General features: G+C 42.1%; 1 protein-coding gene across 1 annotated transcript in view; it reads right to left on the bottom strand.

Annotated features, from left to right (window-relative positions):
* Positions 1 to 18,399: 18,399 nt before the first annotated feature.
* mthfd1l (methylenetetrahydrofolate dehydrogenase (NADP+ dependent) 1 like) overlaps positions 18,400 to 19,800 on the bottom strand; it is a 179,411-nt gene continuing 178,010 nt past the window's right edge. Inside the window, exon 27 of the mRNA XM_043696855.1 lies at positions 18,400 to 18,943. The gene's annotated coding sequence lies outside the window, so the exon portion shown is untranslated. The remainder of the gene's footprint in view (positions 18,944 to 19,800) is intronic.

Genomic DNA, 19,800 nt, shown 5'->3' with positions numbered 1-19,800 from the left:
GGGAATGCTGGATGACTAAAGCAATTGAGGGTTTGGTTAAGAAAAATAAGGAAGCATATGTCAGGTATAGACAGGATAGACCGAGTGAATCCTTAGAAGAGTATAAAGGAAGTAGGAGTATACTTAAGAGGGAAATCAGGAGGGCAAAACGGGGACATGAGGTAGCTTTGGCAAATAGAATTAAGGCGATTCCAAAGGGTTATTACAAATATATTAAGGACAAAAGGGTAACTAGGGAGAGAATAGGGCCCCTCAAAGATCAGCAAGACAGAAAATGGGAGAGATACTAAATGAATATTTTGCATCAGTATTTACTGTGGAAAAGGATATGGAAGATATAGACCGTAGGGAAATAGATGGCGACATCTTGCAAAATGTCCAGATTACAGAGGAGGAAGTGCTGGATGTCTTGAAATGGTTAAAGGTGGACAAATCCCCAGGACATGATCAGGTGTATCCTAGAACTCTGTGGGAAGCTAGGGAAGTGATTGCTGGGAATCTGGCTGAGATATTGGTATCATCGATAGTCGTAGGTGAGGTCCTGGAAGACTGGAGGTTGGCAAATGTGGTGCCACTGTTTAAGAAGGGTGGTAAAGACAAGCCAGGGAACTAAAGACCGGTGAGCCTGACCTCAGTGGTGGGCAAGTTGTTGGAGGGAAACCTGAGGGACATGATGTATATGTATGTGGAAAGGCAAGGACTGATTAGGGATAGTCAACATGGCTTTGTACGTGGGAAATCATGTCTTACAAACTTGATTGAGTTTTTTGAAGAGGTAACAAAGAAGATTGATGAGGGCAGAGTAGTAGATGTGATCTATATGGACTTCAGTATGGCGTTCGACAAGGTTCCCCATGGGAGACTGATTCGCAAGGTTAGATCTCATGGAATACAGGAAGAACTAGCCATTTGAATACAGAACTGGCTCAAAGGTAAAAGACAGAGGGTGGTAGTGGAGGGTTGTTTTTCAGACTGGAGGCCAGCGACCAGTGGCGTGCCACAAGAATTGGTGCTGGGTTCTCTACTTTTTGTCATTTACATAAATGATTTGGATGCGAGCATAAGAGGTACAGTTCGTAAGTTTGCAGATGACACCAAAATTGGAGATGTAGTGGACAGCGAAGAAGGTTACCTCAGATTGCAACAGGATCTTGATCAGATGGTCCAATGGGCTGAGAAGTGGCAGATGGAATTTAATTCAGATAAATGCGAGGTGTTGTAATTTGGGAAAGCAAATCTTAGCAGGACTTATACACTTAATGGTAAGGTCCTAGGGAGTGTTACTGAACAAAGAGACCTTTGAGTGCAGGTTCATAGCTCCTTGAAAGTGGAATCACACAGATAGGATAGTGAGGAAGGCATTTGGTATGCTTTCCTTTATTGGTCAGAGTATTGAGTACAGGGGTTGGGAGGTCATGTTACAGCTGTACAGGACATTGGTTAGGCCACTGTTGGAATATTGCGTGCAATTCTGGTCTCCTTCCTATCAGAATGATGTTGTGAAACTTGAAAGGGTTCAGAAAAGATTTACAAGGATGTTGCCAGGGTTGGAGGATTTGAGTAGGTTTAGGTGAGAGGGGAAAGATATAAAAGAGACCTAAGGGGCAATATTTTCACGCAGAGGGTGGTACGTGTATGGAATGAGCTGCCAGAAGGTGTGGTGGAGGCTGGTACAATTGCAACATTTAAGAGGCATTTGGATGGGTATATGAATAGGAAGGGTTTGGAGGGATATGGGCCGAGTGCTAGCAGGTGGGACGAGATTGGGTTGGGATATCTGGTTGGCATGGACAGGTTGGACCAAAGGGTCCGTTTCCATGCTGTACATCTCTATGACTCTATAAAGACATGCAGATCATAGGGTGAAATAAAAACTTGGGCAGAGTAAAGCATACAAGTTACACCAAGTGCTCACCAGATCAGCATTAATAAGATCAGCATTAGTTGAAGTTAGGGAGTCCATTCACCAGTCTAATAATGGCAAGGAAGAAGTTGTTCTTTAACCTGCTGGAGCATGTGCTCAAGCTTCTGAATCTTTCATTGGTGTTTTGAGCCACATCGCTATTTTCTTTTACTGTTGGTATACTGTGGCCACGGTGCATAAAAGTTGTGTTGCATCAATGAACCAAAGCTCCTTTGACAGAACCTCCAAAAACCCTAAGTTCCAGCACCTAGAAGAACAGTGGGCTGTAGATGCATGGCAACACCAGATTGGAAATATAATTGCCATTCCTTCACTGGCACTTGAACAAAGTCCTGGAACTCCCTCGCTACCAGGACAGTGCAAGTACCTTCACCACATCAGCTGTATCAGTTCCAGGAGAAGTTCTATTCACCTTCTCAAGAGTAATGGAGGATTGGCAATAAGTTGCAGCTCTTGTACACAATGCCACAAGAACAGGTATTAGCAATTAGTGTTATTAGCAGCTATTTATGCAATGTCAGTGGGTGAGCATTGAAAGTTCCTCCGATCTCTGCTTGCCCTTTTATGAATTCCTCCGATCTCTGTTTGCCCTTTTGTGAATTCCTCCTCACGTTTGTGCTCCATTCTTCCCTGTCCTCAGTTTCCCCTTTGCCCACTCACAGATGGCCGCCCGGTCCCTGGAAATTGTTATACAGCCACTGCCTGTGTGTAACTGCAAGCAGATTTCCTGTAAGATAAGAGAGGTACAGAACAGAATGGAAAGGAAAGCAATAACAAGGTTTTACAGGATAAACAACAGTATTGTGAGGGTCAGATGCCCAACCAACATTTTCGCTTGGAACAGCAGTGGACAGGCCACCATTCTGTTAAACAAGAGTGGAGAATTGTAGCTGAAATTTTTGGCAGTTCAATAACCAGAAAACTAGTCCGAGAAAATTGCTGCGCTTGCTTCATTTTTCAGAAACCAGGTTTTCTGGGAAGTACAGAACCTATTCAAGATTACACCTAACAGTGTGTGAGAAAACATTGGAATATTTTTACTAAGGCAGCCCCTTCAAAGACGTTTACTGAGTTCAAAGGAAATAGTTCCAAGTCAGTTTGGCCTTTGAGAGGCAGGTCAAGAAACTGATGGCACTAGTTCAACTTGAAACTGGACTGTTGAATGACTGTTGGGAGAAATCAGAACAAGGTCAGTAGCAAAGGCAAAAGTCCCATAGGATTTAAGAGGAAATTGTAAACTGGATGCTAAATTGGCTATTTCATAGAAAGCTAAGGGTAGGAATTGTTGGCACAACTTCTAATTGGACAGCAGTTTAGCCTGGAATCTTGCTTATAATATTTGTCATGCTGGTGGAGGAGATTCTTTTAAGAAAAATGTTGAAATTTGGTGGGAAAGCAAGATTTCAGATCGAGAGCTCTGCTAACTTGGGAAGCTGACAACCAGCAGTGTAACAGAGCATGTCAGCATGAAAAATGTGGAAATGACCCATGTTACTACTGGTAGTTGGTAAGTTATAGAAAGCTCTGATCAGAACGAACTGGAAGTACTATGCTCACTTCTGGCAGTGCAACTCAAGGAGGATAAATTGGATTTGGAACTGTGTGTCAGTGTAAATTCACCAACATTCTCTGAACAGGTTCCTCAGGAAAAAATAGGGTAAAATGGTTAAATTACAAAGGGAGATTGCAGAAACGAAGTTTGTATTCCCTTGAGTATAAAAGATTAAAAGGTGGTTGAATTCTCTGTATCAGCTGGGAGAACAGGTACACGAACATCACATTTGTTCTTTAAGTAACCAGTAGCACCAGCATTGAGGCCATGAACATGTGAAACCAACTCTGCTGGGCCAGCCAGGTGCTAAGGATGTCCAAGTTCTGACTACCAAAGCAAATAGTCTTCGCTCAGCTCAAGAAAGACACTTGAAGGAGCAGAGGATCAAGGAAGCACTTGAAAGACTTTGAAGGTTCCTCTCAAGAAATGAAACATAGACATTAATACCCAGGACAACTTGCTCAGAAGAAACTAACTTGGAGGAATCGCCTGTATGAAGGGACACAAGTTTTCAAGAACACTCATTGGAAAAATGAGTGAAATGGCACATAAATGTGTGGCCAAAGAATTGGTGCAGGGGGCAGAGATTCAGATTTTTAGATCTTTGGGATCTTTTCTGAAGCAGAGGTGACCTGTTCAAAAAGGATGGATTACATCTGAACCTGAGGAGAACCAATATGTTGGTGGCCAGATTTGCTGGGGGGGTGGGGTGGGGAGAGATGCTCAACAGCAGGAACACAAGTGCGAGGCTGGAAGGAGACACACTAATCAGAAATAGTAAGTTGAAGAGACAGGTCAGGCTACAACACAACAGGAAACAAGGAATGCCTGTTGGAATAAATTGCATCTATTTCAATGCTAGAGTGCTGACAGGTAAGGCCGATAAACTCAGGGCGTAGATAGGTACGTGGGATTGGGACATTATAGCCATTACAAAAGCATGGCTAAGGGAGCGACAGGACTGATAGCTTAATGTGCCAGGGTATAGGTACTTTAGGCAGAACAGAGGTGGTGGAAAGTTGGTAGTGGGAGTTGCATTTTTGATTAAGGCAAGTATCACAGTAATAGTCAGAGATGAAATAATTGAAAGACCATCCAGTGAGGTTTTGTGGGTGGAGCTAAGAAGGGGATGATGACGTTATTGGGGTTGTACTTACACCCCAAAATAGTCAATGGGAATTAGAGAAACAAATATGCAGGGAGATTGGGAAGACTTGCAGGAACAATAAGGTTGTCACAGCAGAGGACTTTAATTTTCCTAAAACAGACTGGGACTGCCAGAGCATTAAGAACTTAGATTAGATTAGATTACTTACAGTGTGGAAACAGGCCCTTCGGCCCAACAAGTTCACACCACCCCGCCGAAGCTTAGATGTGGTGGAATTTGTTAAATGCATTCAGGAAAGTTTCCTTAAGCAGTATATAGAGGGTCCTATTCAGGAAGGGGCAAAACTCGACCTATATTGGGAAATAGGGCAGGACAGGTGACTGAGGAGACAGTAGGGGAGCATTTTGGGAACAATGACCATAGTTTTAATTTTAAAATAGTTACAGATAGGGACAAAACTGGTCCACAGGTTCAAGTTCTACATTGGGGCAAGGCGAATTTTGATGAAAGTAGACAGGAGCTTGTAAGGGTTGATTGGATTAGTTTGTTTCCAGGCAAAGGGACCTCTGGCAGGTGGGAGGCCTGTAAGTGTGAGTTAGCTCGAGTTTAAGGTCTATATGCTCCTGTAAGGGTGAAGGAGAAGGTTGGCAGGAATAGGGAACCCTGGATGACAAGAGATATTGAGGCTTTGACCAGAAAAAAGGAGGCATGGCAGATCAAATGAACTCCTAAAGGCATACAGGGAATACAGGAATTTACTGAAGGAAATCAGGAGGGCAAAAAGGGGGCACAAGATAACCTTGGCTGAGAAGATTAGGGTGAATCCAAAGAGGCATTTTAAGTATATTAAAGGAAAAAGAATAACTGGAGAGGAAATAGGACTAAAGTGGACATGTACATATAGAACCGGAGGAGATGGGTGTCATCAAGGACTATTTCTCCTCTGTGTTTACCATGGAGAAAGTCATGAAAGACTTGGGAACTTGGTGAAGTTAGTGGCAATACCTTGGGGACAGTCCATCTCACAGTATAGGTGGTGTTGGATGTATTAAAATGTATGAAGGTGAACAAATCTCCTGATCCTGACCAAATATATCCAAGAACACTGCAAGAGGCTAGAGAAGAAATTGCGGGGACCTCACTAGCCATTGATGAAGACTGGAGGGTAGCGAATGTTGTGCCCTTTTTCAACAAGAGCTGCAAAGAAAAGCCTGGGAACTACAGACCAGTGAGCCTAACATCTGTGGAGGACAATTACTTAAGAAGATTCTGAGAGCTAAGATGTATGTGCATTTGGAAAGACTGGATTAGATTAGGAGTAGTCAGCATAGCTTTGAGTGGGAGATCATCCCTCACAAATTTGTTAGAGTTCTTTAATGAAGTGATCAGGAAGGTTTGTGAGGGCAGGGCAATAAACATAGTCTATATGGATTTCAGTAAGACCTTTAATAAGGTTCCACATCATAGGCTGCTCTGGAAGGTTAGATCACATGAAATCCAGGGGAAGCTGGCAAATTGGATACACAAATAGCTTGATGGTAGGAAGCGGAGGTAATCGTCATACTGGAGGTCTGTGACTAGTGGAGTGCCTCAGGGTCGGTGCTGGGCCCATTGCTGTTTTTATCTATATCAATGATTTGGATGAGACTGTACAAGGCACTATTAGTAAGTTTGCAGATGACACTAAAATAGGCAGTATCATGGACAGTGAGGAAGGTGATCAGAAATTGCAGCAGGACCTTGATCAGCTGGGGAAGTGGGCTGAAAAATGGCAAATGTAGTTTAATATAGATAAGTGTGAGGTCTTGCATTTTAGAAAATCAAATCATGGTAGGAGCTTCATGGGATGTAGTGGAACAGAGGGATCTTGGAATTCAGGTTCACAGTTCTCTCAAAGTGCAGTCACTTGGTAGACAGGGCCGTGAAGGTGGCTTTTGGCACACTGGCCTTCATCAGTCAGGGCATTGAGTACAAAAGTTGGGAAGTTATGTTGCAGTTATACAGGACATTAGTGAGACCGCTCCTGGGCGGCACGGTGGCACAGTGGTTAGCACTGCTGCCTCACAGCGCCTGAGACCCGGGTTCAATTCCCGCCTCAGGCGACTGACTGTGTGGAGTTTGCACATTCTCCCTGTGTCAGCGTGGGTTTCCTCCGGGTGCTCCGGTTTCCTCCCACAGTCCAAAGATGTGCAGGTCAGGTGAATTGGCCAGGCTAAATTGCCCATAGTGTTAGGTAAGGAGTAAATGTAGGGGTATGGGTGGGTTGCGCTTCGGCGGGTCGGTGTGGACTTGTTGGGCTGAAGGGCCTGTTTCCACACTGTAATGTAATCTAATCTATTGTATTCGATTTTGGTCACCTTACTATAGGAAGGATGTTATTAAACTGGAAAGAGTGCAGAAGAAGTTTATAAGGATGTTGCCAGGACTCAATGGCCTGAGTTATAGGGAGAGGTTGGACAAGTTAGGACCTTTTTCTTTAGAGAGTAGAAAACTGAGGGAGGACCTTATAGAGGGGTATAAGATCTCGAGTGGCATGGATAGAGTGAACACACTCAATCTTTTTCCTATGGTTGGGGAATTGAGGGCATCAGTTTAAGGTTGGAGGGAAAAAGAGTAAAAAGGAACCGGAGGGGCAACTTTTTTTTAAAACAGAGGGTGGTATGCTTATGGAATGAACGGCCAGCGGAAGTGGTTGAGGCAGATACATTAACAAGATTGAAAAGGTATTTGGATAAATATACGGATAGGAAAGGTTTAGAAGGATACTGCCAAGTGCAGAGATTTGTGGTTAGCATGGATGTACATTTTGGTCGGCATGGACCAGTTTGGGCCAAAGGGCCTGTCTCCTTGCTGTAGGACTCTATGACTCTAAAAGGAAGTATGGAAAAGGAACTGGAGAAAGGCATGCCAGTGAGCTTGAGGCCAAGGACTAATCGCACTTCCTGGAAACACTGACCAAATGTGCGATTGGAGATATGGCTCTAGGATTGAGCTCATTGGCCACACTAGGAGTCACAGAACCCATGACCAGTGATATGGAACCTCTTAAGTGTATAATACTGTTCATCAGTGAGTAATTGCTGATGACAATAATTGATGCATGACCTCCCTATTTTTATACCCAATTTCCCTCACGATAAACAAGAAAATTATATTAGTTTTCTAATTATCTGCTGTACATATGTACTAACCTTTTGTGATTCATGCACTAGGACATCTCCGAACTCTCACCATTTTATTAAATTTTAAAAATATAAACTGTAAGTACAAAGTTAGCTTGGAGCAGTATTCGTTTTTAAGAGCAAAACGATGGTGCTATTTTCTGGGTCTATAGATTGTGAAGGTGCAAAATGTCCTTTAGTAGAGTGATTTGCTCTTCTTGTTGGATGTGGGAGTTTACGGAGAGTTTATGTTACTGAGAATTGTGTCTGCAGGAAGTGTCTTTAGTCGTGACTCCTATCAGATCGAATGGATCAGTTGGAACAGGTAGAGGCAATGAGAAATTTACAAGAGCTGGGGGGTGTGATGGATGACAATTATAGGAAGGGAGAAAAGCCACAGATGCAGTCAGGTAGGAGAATGTGAGGACTGCAGATGCTGGAGATCAGACGAGAATGTGGTGCTGAAAAAGCACAGCGGGTCAGGCAGCATCCGAGGACCAAAAGAATCGACATTTCGGGCATAAGCCCTTCATCAGGAATGAAGAGCAAAGATGGGTCCAGGAAAGGTGGGAGAGGTAGGCAGGTAGTGCAGGAGTCTTCTGTAGCTATCCCCATTTCAAATACGTATGCTGTTATGGAAAATGTAGGGGGTGATGGACTCTCAGGGAAACGTAGCATGAACAGAGAAGCTTCTGGTATCAAAACAGGTTCTAATGTAATGAGGGGTATGTTGGATTCCAAGCGATCAATTGTGATGGGGCACTCTCTAGTCAGAGGCACAGTCAGTCATTTCTGTGGCCAGCAGCAAAAATTCAGAATGGTGTTTTGCCTCCCTGTTGCCAGGATCAAGATAGTCTCAGAGAGGGTGCAATATGTTCTCAAGGGGGAGGGGGGGGGAAGAGGGACCAGCAGGTCATTGTACACATTGGAACCAACGGCATAGGAAGGGAAAAGGATGAAATTCTGAAGGGAGAATATAGAAAGCTAGGCAGGAATTTAAAAAGCAGGTCCTCAAGGGTAGTAATATCTGAATTACTCCCAGTGCTATGAGCTAGTGAGGGTATGAATAGGAGGATAGAGCAGATCAATGTGTGGCTAAGGAGCTGGTGTGTGGGAGAAGGGTTCACGTTTGTGGATTATTGAAATCTCTTCTGAGGTAGAAGTGACCTGTACAAGGAGGACGGATTGCACCTGAATTGGAAGGGGACTAATATACTGGCAGGGAGATTTGCTAAAACTGCTCAGGAGGATTTAAACTAGTAGGGTTGGGGCGGGACAGGGAAATAATGAGGAAAAAGATCATCTGAGACTGGTACAGTTGAGAAAGATAGCGACTCAAACAGTCAGGGCAGGCAGTGACAAAGCAGAGGACTGGGTTTAGGTGGAGAGGAATTTGTTAAGTGTCTACAACAAAGTTTTCTGATTCAATATGCGGATGTTCCTACTACAGAAAGTGCAAACCTTGACCCAGTCTTGGGAAAAAATGCAGGGCAGGTGACTGAGGTGTCAGTGGTGGAGCACTTTGGGGCCAGCGACCATAATCCTATTAGTTTTAAAATCGTGAAGGAAAAGGATGGACCAGATCGAACAGTTGAAGTTCTAAATTGGAGGAAGCCTAACTCTGACGGTATTAGGCAAGCAATTTCAAAAGCTGACTGGGGGGGCAGTTGTTCACAGGTAAAGGAATGGCTAGAAAATGGGAAGCCTTCAAAAACGAGATAACAAGAGTCCAGAGACAATATATTCCTGTTAGGGTGAAAGGAAAGGCTGGTAGGTGTAGGGAATGCTGGATGACCGGAGGTTTTGTTTAAGAAAAAGAAGAAAGCATATATCAGGTATAGACAGGAGAGATCGAGAGAATCCTTAGAAGAGCATAAAGACAGTAGGAGGATATGTAAGTGGAAAATCAGGAGGGCATAAAGGGGACATGAGATAGCTTTGGTTAAGGAGAATCCAAAGGGTTTTTATAAATACATTAAGAACAAAAGGGTAACTAGGGAGAAAATAGGGTCTCTCAAAGGTCAACAAGGCAGCCTATGTGTGAAGCTGCAGGAGATGGGGGAAGATACTAAACGAGTATTTTGCATCAGTGTTTACAGTGGAGAAGGACATGGAAGATATAGAATGTGGGGAAATGGATGGTGACATATTGAAAAAATGCCCATATTACATTATCCATAAAAGTGGATAAATCCCCAGGACCTGATCAGGTGTACCCCAGAACTCTGTGGGAAGCTAGGGAAGTGATTGCTGGGCGCCTTGTTGAGATATTTCATAGAATCATAGAATTCCTACAATGCGGAAACAGGCCCTTCGGCCCAACAAGTCTAGACCAACCCTCCTAAGAGCAACCCACCCAGACCCATTCCCCTACCGCATTACTCCACATTTTACCTCTGACTAATGCGCCTAACCTACACATCCCTGTACACTATGGGCAATTTAGCATGGCCAATCCACCTAACCTGCACATCTTCAGACTGTGGAAGGAAACCAGAGCACCTGGAGGAAAGCCATGCAGACACGGGGAGTTTGCACAAACTCCACAGAGACAGTGCCCGAGGCTGGAATTGAACCCAGTCCCTGGCACTGTGAGGCAGCAGTGCTAACCACTGCGCCATGTCACCCAAAAAACAAATTTTTAAAAGTGGTATCATCGATAGTCATAAGTGAGGACCGGATGATTGGAGATTGGCTAATGTGGTGCCACTATTTAAGAAAGGTGGTAAGGACAAGTCAGGAAACTATAGACTTGCGAGCCTGACATTGGTTGTGGGCAAGTTGTTGGAGGGAATCCTGAAGAACAGAATTCACATGTACTTGGAAAGGCAAGAACCAATTAAGGACAGTCATCATGGCTTTGTCTGTGGGAAATCATGTGTCACAAACTGGATTGAGTAACAAAGAGGATTGATGAGGGCAGAGCCACATACGTGATCTATATGGACTTCAGTAAGGTGTTCAACAAGGTTCCCTATGGGAGACTGGTTAGCAAGGTTAGAGCTCATGGAATACAGAGAGAACTAGCCTTTTAGATATAGAACTGGCTCGAATGTAGAAGACAGAGGGTGGTGATGGAGGGCTGTTTTTCAGACTGGAGGCCTGTGACCAGTAGAGTGCCTCAAGGAGCAATGCTGTGTCCACTACTTTTTGTCATTTACATAAATGATTTGGATGTGAACATAAGAGGTATCATTAGTAAGTTTGCAGATCACACCAAAATTGGAGGTGCAGTGGACAGAGAAGAAGGTTACCTCAGATTACAATGGGCTCTTGATCAGATGGGCCAATGGGCTGAGGAGTGGCAGAAGGAGTTTAATTTGGATAAATGCGAGGTGCTGCATTTTGGAAAAACAAATTTTAGCAGGACTTATACACTTAATGGGAAGGTCCTTGGGAGTGTTGCTGAACAAAGAGACCTTGGAGAGCAGGTTCATAACTCCTTGAAAGTAGAGTCACAGGCAGATAGGATAATGAAGGCAGCGTTTGGTATGTTTTCCTTTATTGGTCAAAGCATTGAATACAGGAGTTGGGAGGTCATGTTGTGGCTTCCAGGACGTTGGTTAGGCCACTTTTAGAATAATGCATGCAATTCTGGTCTCCGTCCCATTGGAAGGATGTTGTGTTCATAAAGATTTACAAGCATGTTGCCAAGCTTGGGAGGATTTGAGCTATATGGAGAGGCTGAATAGGCTAGGGCTGTTTTTCCTGGAGCATTGGAGGCTGAGGGGTGACCTTAGAGAGGTTGAAAAAATCATGAGAGGCATGGATAGGATAAATAGACAAAATCTTTTCCTTGGGGTGGGGGAAGTTCAGAAATCGAGGGCATAGGTTTAGAGTGAGAGGCGAAAGATATAAAAAGGACCTAAGGGGCAACTTTTTCACGCAGAGTGTGGTGCGTGTATGCAATGAACTACCAGAAGAAGTGGAGGAGGCTGGTACAATTGCAGCATTTAAAAGGCACCTGGATGGGTATGTGAATAGGAAAGGTTTAGGAGGTTACGGGCCAGTGCTGGCAAATGGGACTAGATTAGGTTAGGATATCTGGTCAGCATGGACGAGTTGGACTGAAGGGTCCATTTCCATGCTGTACTTCGCTATGACTATTTAGATTATATATAAATATATTTTTATAAATTCTTGATGAAATAGACAATTTTATATTTTCATACAATATACACCACTTGTGAGGTATCTACCTATCTGTCTATATTCGTTTATAGCCTCATGTCTGCTCCACAACAAATTTAGCTAATGTACCTTTGATCACTTCATCCATTTGTAAAAATTGTGAAAGGTTGAGGCTTCACTATTGAATCATATGTAACACCATCAATTACATCCCTTTTATGGCAGTGTCAGTCAATCTCCTATCCACGTCAATATGTTATGCCCTGCACCATGTGCTTTTGTTTTCTACACCAACCTTGCTTGTTAACCACCTTCTGGAAATCCAAGAATAGTCTATCCACTGATTCCCCTTTATCCATGTACGTTACTTCTTCAAAGAAATCCAATAAATTGGCTGAACATGATTTTTCTTTCACAAGACCATGTTGACTCTGCCTTATTACTTTGAACTTTAAGTGCCCTGCTCTGACAAGTTTAATCATAGGTGCTGACGTCTTCCCTATGACATATGTTAAGATATTGGCCCATAGTTTCCGGTTTTCTCACTCCTTCCAGAACCAAAGATTTATATGTCACAGAGATTTATACTAAACAATGTTTGAGAATGATCTGGGTACAGCGGCTAAGATTTCCAGTATCTTCCCAAGATGGCCATGTACAGCTCAAAGGTTGGGCTCTGAGATTGGTTCCTGAGCCAAGCAGTGACACAGTTTCAAAGGACAAATACCTAAATTTAACAAAATGACAAGCATACTATTCATGTATCACTGGATTAGAATGTTAAAAAATCACACAACACCAGGTTATAGTCCAACAGGTTTAATTGGAAGCACTAGCTTTCAGAGCGTTGCTCCTTCATCAGGTGGTTGTGGAGGACACAATTGTAAGACACAGAATTTATAGCAAAAGTTTACAGTGTGATGTAATTGAAATGACACATTGAAAAATACCTTGATTGTTTGTTGAGTCTTTCATCTGTTCGAATACCATGATAGTACATCTCCAAATCATGGATTTGGATGCACAGTGTTCTGTTGATTATAGAATAGATGAAGACACTTAGACCTGGGATAGCAGCTATTGTCAGAGGCAGGGTAATGAGAACATTGATAGATTCAGAACTCATTGCATGTGTTAGTAGCCATCACACTATATCACTAATGGTGCCATGGAATAGGGGCTGAGAAGAATGGTGGCAGCTTGGCCGCAAAAAGAATAATTCTACTCTGCCAAATCCCAAGGTCAGAGTGTCTGATAGCTATTGTCTAACCAGTGACTGTTTAAATCCACAGGTAAAAGACCAAGAATGTATGGCAGATGATCACTTTTTGAGAATATTCAGGACAAAAATCAATGCTTATTTATTCTCACTAAACAAGTTAAGAGACACGGAAATAGAATGAGAAGATAGGGCTGAGGTAGAGGATAGTTAGCCTTGTTGAATGACAGATCAAACTCGAAGATCAAAGTGACAATGTAATTCTTTGTAACATTCTTATGCAAGATGAGGCCCACTTTTGACATGGTAACATTAGACTACATACAGTACATAAGCGCATTTCTATAGAAATAAAACCAGCCACCAACACAATGTTAAAGAAGAAAACGAAGGCCTACTTTGGATACTACAGTGATCTGATACAAATTAGCAAAGCATCTCTTGCCCATAAAAACTTAGAGTCAGTTCCAACTGAAAGTGCTTCAATTGACTAGTACATATAGCTACACTGTCAAACTTGACAGCCAAGTAGCACATGAAAGAAATGGAACCAAACTATTTGGGGAATAAAAACAAGATGATAGCATCCTGTGACAAATAGGGTTGATGATTTTTCAGGATGAAATTAGGATGTGGTCTTCAGACATCTTTGCCCCAAGGCAATAATTCACTAAATGACTGAAACTAAAACAATTAAAATGCCAAGTCACTTAGATTTCCAACATTTGCTGTATTCGGTTTTCAAATTGGAATGTAAAGATATTTAGGAGCTGCATAAGTTTCCAGTAGCCTGGACGAGAGTTACAAATGTTCACATGATGGTATTTGAATCATTCGGCATGTAGAGAATTAAACGACTTCATGGAAATTTTAGCACAAGTGAATGCAGATCATTATAGCTAAGCTAGACCTAAAGTTTAAGCAGAGTCAATCCGATTTAGTCCTTACGACAAACTGTGGTTTATCTGATCTACTCCTAATGATAAACTAGGGTTATTCCGATATAATCCTAATGCTGATCTGGACTTGCTTTGATCCAATCCTATATTTGAGCCAGAGTCATTTCAAACCAGTCTCAATGTCAAAACTGAGTCAGTCTGATTCAATCCGAAGCTGACCCAGAGTCATGTCTGATCCAATGCTAATGTCAAACTATGGCCAGTGTAATCCAGTCCTAAGGTCAAACTGAAGTCAGTCTGATCCAGATTTCATGTTGAATCAGAGTCAAATCGATCCCATCCTGACATCCAACCACATTTTTTTTTCCTGTTCAATATGGAATGCACACAGGCTGTCCCTTCCCACAGGAACCTACCCCACCCCAGAGGACTTGACTTCAGAGTTACGAATAGCAGGACTTCTGGAATTTGCAAGGCAGTCCCGAAAAACCTAGGGTGAGATATGAAATTAGATAGCTCCTTCAAAAGGATGGCACAGCAGAAAGGGTCAAACGCCTCCCCATGCTGTAAGATTTTATGATTCATCAGTTAGTGACAGTTTGACCCTTTGTCTAGACAGGGTCAATCACCTGTAGCATAATCTGAAGTCCAGGTGAGAAAGTATCTCAAATTAACAAAGAGCCAATTTTTGGGCCAAACCAAAAAAAAAAGATTGAAAGGAACTGTTTTGGGCTCTTCCACTGCAAGGGTGAAACCAAGCCGTTTGCCTGAAGTCCAAATACATGAGATCTTTGAGTGAGAAATTTGGTCAGCTGCTTCCATTGCTTAAAACATCAATTTTTAAAGGCTTTGTTTAGATTCCAGGTTTTATTGAGTGACATAAAAGGGAAACTATTTTGTAGTGGGAACTATTCAGGTGACCAACTGATATTTTTGTAGCATTGAATCTCATTCCAAGGAATAATGGAACAGACTCGGACAGACACCCCTTAGGTTTTAACTCAGGATCTGATCTTTACTGGACATGCATTTTAACCCACTAAGTCACTGCGTTCAAGACTTTTGGGAACATTATAAAACAAAGTTAACAATCACACAACACCAGGTTATAGTCCAACTGGTTTATTTGGTTATAGTCCAACGGTTCCTGGTGTTGTGATTTTTAAACTTTGTACACCCCAATCCAACACCGGCATCTCCAAATCATGGTTTATTTGGAAGCACTAGCTTTTGGACCGCTGCTCCTTCATCAGGTGGTTGCCAGGAAGAAGCAGCGCTCCGAAAGCTGGTGCTTCCAAATAAACCTGTTGGACTATAACCTGATGTTATGAGATTTTTAACTTTGTACACCCCAGTTCAATACCGGCACCTCCAAATTATAAAACAAAATATGACACCAAGTAACATACCGAGAGCCAATAAAAACCTTAGTCAGAAAGGTAAATTTTAAGGAGCTTTAAGTGAAGGCGAGTTAGAAAGGCAAAGAGGTTTAGGAAGGGCTTCCAGAATGTAGGACCCAGGTAACTTAAAACACAGCTACCATTTAAAATCTGAGACACAAGGAACCAGAATTAGAACTTTTATCTCAAGGGGCTTGAAGACATTTTAAAGATGGTGTGGGGCAAGGCCATGGAGGGATTTGAAAACAAAGATGAAAATTTTAAAATTTGAATGATGCTTGATTGGGAGACGATGTAGGTAAGCAAGGTCAGGGTTAATGGGCTAACAGGACATCGTACATCTTAAGATGCAGATGGTGAAGGTTTTGAATGTTTAGATGCTCTTAGTTTTATGCAGGGTGCAAGATAGGAGATAAACCAGCTGTACACTGGGACTGTCAAATCGAGAGCTAAGAACGATATGAACGAGGTTTTTAGCAGCAGATGAGAAGGACAAAGAAGGGTGATGTTATGGTGTTAGCAATGAACTTAGTGTTGGTATGCACAGGTCATCACAAGGTCATTTTGGGATCAAATGTGACACCAAGATTACGATCAGTTGGCTTAATCTCAGTGTTCCCAAAGAGATGGATAGAGTCAGCAGCTCAGAAATGAAATTTGGAGCAAGGACAGAAAACAATGGCTTCAGTTTTCCCAATTGAGAGAAAATTTCTACTAGGTCACTACTGAATATCAGAGGTGCTGCAGTTTGGAAAGGCAAATCTGGGCAGGACTTATACGCTTGATGGTAGGATCCTGGGGAATGTTGCTGAACAAAGAGACCTTGGAGTGCAAATTCATAGTTCCTTGAAAAAGTGCAACCATAGGTGGACAGGATAGTGAAGGCAGCATTTGGTCTGCTTACCTTTATTGTTCTATAGGCATTGGGAGGTCATGTTGTGGTTGTCCATGTCAAAAAAAGGAGAGATATTAGGATTGGGATTATAACGACCACAAAACTGAACAATCTGGGGTCTATTTCTCTAGAAAAAGGTTAAACAATGACCTAACAAGTCCTTACAATTCTGCAGATAGTAGTAATAAAAATGTTTCTCCACTTGTGGCAAACACAAAACTAGGGCCCATAAAAATTAAGATAAACACAAATAAATCCAAAAAGTTATTCAAGAATAAATTCTTCATCCAAAACATGGTGACAACATGGAATTATAAATCAGAACAGAAAATAGTTGAGATGAACAGCCTATATACATTTAAGAAGCCAGATAAACACAAGAGAGAATGGAATAATAGGGAATGCTGATAAGGTGAGATGAAATACAGTGGGAGGAGACTTATGAGCCTTAAATACTGGTGTGGACCAGTTGGGTTAAATGGCCTGTTTTTGAACTGTACATTTAAATAACCACACACAAAAGATTCCGTAGAGATAATGTGATGTCAGTTTGAAATAACATTTGCATGATTTTTATTAGCTTGTAAACATGGATTGCAAAGTATTTCAATACTCATTAGAAACAAAATAGAACAAAACACAGATAAATTAGTGATCATTGGAATACAGCCAGAGAACAAAGAAGAAACATTAACAAATTAATCATTAATCACTTATCAAAGACACAGACACACGAACTGACCCCACCACAAGTAAAAGGAATAAAGTGTACAGAATTCACCAACATTGTTCCCAGAATCCCTTCATCATCACTGAACTCCAGCACCTGAAGGTGCTCAGAGAGGACACTGTTAGAAGAGGAATAGATGTTAAAACTGCAGTCACTGTTCCAGAAAGCAGTCAATGAGGGATTCAGAAAAGCATGAAAACATAAAAAAACAAATTCAAACAGACACTTCAGTGAGGGATCAGGTAGCTTCATGCATCAAAGAGGTTAAACCAACATTAGTATAATTCTTACCTCAGTATAATTCCTTTCAATCAAACACAATAAGTTTTAACATCATTTGAAATTTTCCTTAATTTTTTCCTAAAAATGTTGATGAATCAAATAGAAAATTACCTAATAATACTCATGTGATGCAGAGCTGATAAATTTGAAAGAAAACCTTGTAAACACTAGCATGGCTTTGCATGGAATATATTTTGATTGTATTTATAGTGAGAAATATATATAAGCCAAGAAATAACTGTGGGGTTTGTAAAGAAAAATGGTTGAAAATACCTCAAAATCATAGGTCTTCATAACTAACAAATACTTGGCTTTGCTTAGGTGTTAGTGGAGAAAGTGAGGTCTGCAGATGTTGGAGATCAAAGTTGAAACTTTATTACTGGAACAGCACAGCAGGTCAGGCAGCATCCAGGGAACAGGAGATTCGACGTTTCGGGCACAGGCCCTTCTTCAGGAATGAGCAGAGAGTGTTCAGCAGGAGAAGATAAAAGGTAGGGAGGAGGGACTTGGAGGAGGGGCGTGGGAAATGGGATAGGTGGAAAGAGGTCAAGGGGAGGGTGATAGGTCGGAGTAGGATGGAGGCGGAGAGGACAAGAAGAAGACTGCAGGACAGGAAGGCGGTGCCGGGCTGGACCGTCAGAGAGCACCTCTGGGCCAACCCAATCACCCTGTAGCACAGCATTTCCACTCCCCCTCCCACTCCACCGAGGATATGCAGGTCATTGGACTCATCCACCGCCAAACCACAACAACGCGACGGTCGGAGGAGGAGCGTCTTATCTTCCGACTGGGATCCCTCCAACCGCAGGGGATGAACTTGGACTTCACCAGTTTCTTCATCCCCCTCCCCCCCCCTTGTCTCAGCCGGATCCCTCCCGCCCGGCACCGCCTTCCTGGCCTGCAGTCTTCTTCTTGACCTCTCCGCCTCCATCCTACTCCGACCTATCACCCTCACCTTGACCTCTTTCCACCTATCACATTTCCAACGCCCCTCCTCCAAGTCCCTCCTCCCTACCTTTTATCTTCTCCTGCTGAACACTCTCTGCTCATTCCTGAAGAAGGGCCTGTGCCCGAAACGTCGAATCTCCTGTTCCCTGGATGCTGCCTGACCTGCTGTGCTGTTCCAGCAATAAAGTTTCAACTTAGGTGTTAGTACCATACATCATTTTTAGTTTGCCTGAGATTCCTTGGTCAATTATTTCATGGACTCTGGTATACAAGATAGATGCACAACACTTGCTACCCTTCAAGGTACATTTGGTTGATGTAACAAGGTATTGCAAAGGCATTTCAGTTTCAAAAATCTTAAGATTACTGAAATATGGAGATGCAACATTGAAACAAGTCATTTAATATTAATTGTTTAAAAAATTAAATACTTCTAACAATTGCTGAAAAAATTGTGTATAAAATTCAATAGATCCATTGGGTGGGTTTCAAAATCTGGATTTAATCTATCAAAGCACACAAAGTGGATCGATCGAGGAAATAAAGAATCACATGAACTGGTTACACTCCTCAGAATCTCTCAGGAGAGGTTGAGAGAACCTTGAGTCCATTATTTTCCCATAGATTCTTTAATATGCAATCAGAGATTACATTTGTTCAATTCAGGAAATAGGACAAGATATTTCTGGGCAATCTGAAAGACAAAGAAAATGAAGCAAGATACAATTTAACGGGCATTTTATAAACCATTCCTCTCCTCCTCCTCTTCCACATTGAATAGGTTACCATGTGCCTGTTCATCGACTGCACTCTGGACCTTTGTGTAACAAAGACTCAGGTTCACACACAATAGCTATTACAACTCTCAAACTCCTAATTGGGAGGCATCTGCTTGATACAACTGGCAGTGTTGTCAACAAAAATAACATTTCAGCACCACTCTGATCTAAACAAAAATAACAACATGTATTTACATAGCTTCTTTAATGTAGTAAAGGTGTACAAGAGTTATCAAACAAAACGTTGGAATGGAGTGAAGTATTAGGACAGATGACTAAAATAGGAAGTTTTAAGGAGAGTCTTAAAGCAGAGACCTTCCACATTACACAATCAGAAAGGTTGCATGGGAGTGCCAGCTTGCATTTTGTGCTCAAGTAATTAGAGCCAGGCTTCAAATCACCATCTTTCACAGGAGTGTTTTATCACTGAGCTGAGACTGAAATAACTGATTGAAACCAACATCAGGTCCAACCAGGATTGAATTTCTTCATGCAAATGTGTTATGTGTTCTGTGGTGGAACACAAACTCAACCCTGAACTTGCCTTTAACTCAACTAGGTTTTACATTACACATAACAGACAAAAACATAGCTAACTGTGACTGCCCTGGTGAGCACAACTGCAAAAAGTTACAATACAAATGAAAACACGTAATTATACTTTCTGCAGTTAACCTACCCTAAACTATTGTTAAACGTCTTCAGTTCTCGCATGAAGGCAGATCCGTTGCCAATTATTTGCTGAATCACAACAAAGTGCTGTCAATTCTTT

This window comes from Chiloscyllium plagiosum, chromosome 9, assembly GCF_004010195.1.
Source record: "Chiloscyllium plagiosum isolate BGI_BamShark_2017 chromosome 9, ASM401019v2, whole genome shotgun sequence".
In the NCBI taxonomy this organism is placed as follows: Eukaryota; Metazoa; Chordata; class Chondrichthyes; order Orectolobiformes; family Hemiscylliidae; genus Chiloscyllium; species Chiloscyllium plagiosum.
Note: the sequence above shows the minus strand (reverse complement) of the source record. Positions and strands in the feature narration are given on the sequence as shown.